General features: G+C 39.7%; 1 protein-coding gene across 1 annotated transcript in view; it reads right to left on the bottom strand.

The window, feature by feature from the left end:
• The window catches only part of LOC101568807 (dimethylaniline monooxygenase [N-oxide-forming] 5-like), a 37,526-nt gene that overhangs the window by 26,676 nt on the left and 8,605 nt on the right, over window positions 1–2,245 (bottom strand). The window lies entirely within an intron of this gene.

Genomic DNA, 2,245 nt, shown 5'->3' with positions numbered 1-2,245 from the left:
ATGTATAATATACTATATAATATACACATAAATATATATTAACTGAAATAATTGAACTGCTGATTTCTGCTGGTCTATTGAAATAAACAGTTAAGCCCAAATTTTTTCTCTGTCCTTTCTAATTTTTTTTATGACTTTTGGGGCCAAACTTGCATGCTTGTGTCTGATAATCTAAACAACTAATTTAAAAACAATATGCAATATTCAGCTCTGTGCTTCGTGAGGCTAATCAAGCAATTAATCCCAAGTTGCTTCAGTTAGTCGAAGACAGAGGTTCAGGTCATTCCAGGGGTAGAGGAGGCATGAAGGATGATTGCCGGGACAGATACTCTGCAGGCAAAAGGGGTGGAATTAATACCTCTAGAGACAGGGAAACTATGACAGATGTTACTCTAGTCTGCTTAAGAGAGATTTTGGAGCAAAAACTCAGAGTGGTGTTTACAGTGCTGCAAATTACAACAATGGAAACTTTGGAAGTAATTTTGTGTCTGCTGGTATATAGACCAGTTTTAGGACTGGTAATCCAACAGGGACTTACTAGAATGGTTATGATAGCACTCAGAAGTATGGAAGTAATGTTGCAAATATGCACAATGGTATGAATCAACAGGCACATGCATATCCTGCTACCGCAGCTGCACCTATGATTGGCTATCCAATGCCAATAGAATATTCTCAATAAGACTTTAGATGTATATGTAAATGTCTGTTTTTCATAATTGCTCTTTAAATTGTTTGTTATCAGACAAGATAGTTATTTAAGAAACATGGGAAATGCAGAAATGACTGTAGTGCAGCAGTAATTATGGTGCACTTTTTCGCTATTTTTTTTTTCTGGAGAATATTCAGAAGACTCCCCAGTCCAGGAGCCAACTGGAAAGATTCTCACCCCGACCAAGCATACACACCGATATCTGTGAACTAAGCCACTGCACTGCAGATGGCAACCTGCAACAGTGGCCCCATGTTGGGAGTGCCTGCCACTGCGGCACTCTGAATATGGGCTGCCCGCCATGACATGCCAGCCACTGCCAAGATGTCCCTCGGGTAGGCGGACTCCCAAGAAGAAGGGGGCGGCGAATGAAAGCAAGAGACAGGAAAAGGAACATTGTGGGACCGTCCCGCCCCAAGGCTGCACACGGTGAGACCCCTGGACCCATGTGCAAACATGAGAAGCATAGAACTCTCCATCCCACTTTCAAAACATCCAATTTCCAAATGTTCTTCCATCACACCATGCAGGGACCCAAAGCTCAACACATCAACACCCGATGAAAAACACCCGTTCCCCACCATGCCCAAGATGTTCGAAATGCAGCGAGACAGCGAGGCCAAGCCCGACAGCCCAAATCGCCTGACAACGAGCTTGTCTTCCGGATGGCCAACAACCCAAGTCTGCAGACCAAAATCAGAGAAAAAGGAGGGCCACAAGGAAAGCCAATACCCTGGCCCCAGCCTTCCAAGGTCAACCAAGACTCAGGACATATGAGAACCCGCACTGCAATGTCGTGCACCTCGGCAGTGTCCCAAACCCTCCGATCAAGAAGACCATGGGGCCAAAGAGGAAAGCGATCGATGACGCAGAGTGTGTCCAAGGAGAGCCACAACTTTTTTGCTATTTAAGTTGGATATTTCTCTACATTCCTGAAACAATTTTTAGGGTTTTTTTCTACTAGACAATGCAGGCAGTGTTCTCACAAAAATAACTGTACAGTGATTTGAAATACTATAAATGAAAGCAATGCATGGCCTTCCAATAAAAGATATTTGAAGACTGAAAAAAAACCCAATATGCAATATAACCACCATTGTTGAATTCCTATTATTTTATTTAGTGAAATTCTGGGTCATTTCTAATTGTTTTTTAAAACTATTTTTTATTCTTTTTAAAAATAATTTTGATAGAAGCAGAAAAAACCTCTGAAAAAAACTCAAATCAAAAATCCATTCTTTTTTCTTAATTTTATTGAGAAATAAATAGCAATGGGACAGCTTCAAAACCAATTACTAGGACAGTTTCAATAATTAATACACTGCATATTGTCTTCTTAGTGGTTATTCATAGTACAAGATGCAGATATGATATCCTGTCCAAACACTATTAGTATAAATCTTTCTTCTCATTGACTTAAGAGAAAGTAACTATATATCTATCCTAATTATTTTGTATATACAGATATAAAATGATCTTTCATTTGTATCTCCTTTTTTGTTTATTTTTTTCAGAGATGGTATTCTGTTGCCA

The sequence above is a fragment of the Octodon degus genome, unplaced genomic scaffold (assembly GCF_000260255.1).
Source record: "Octodon degus isolate 3935 unplaced genomic scaffold, OctDeg1.0 scaffold00250, whole genome shotgun sequence".
In the NCBI taxonomy this organism is placed as follows: Eukaryota; Metazoa; Chordata; class Mammalia; order Rodentia; family Octodontidae; genus Octodon; species Octodon degus.
This window is presented reverse-complemented; position numbering and strand designations above follow the sequence as displayed.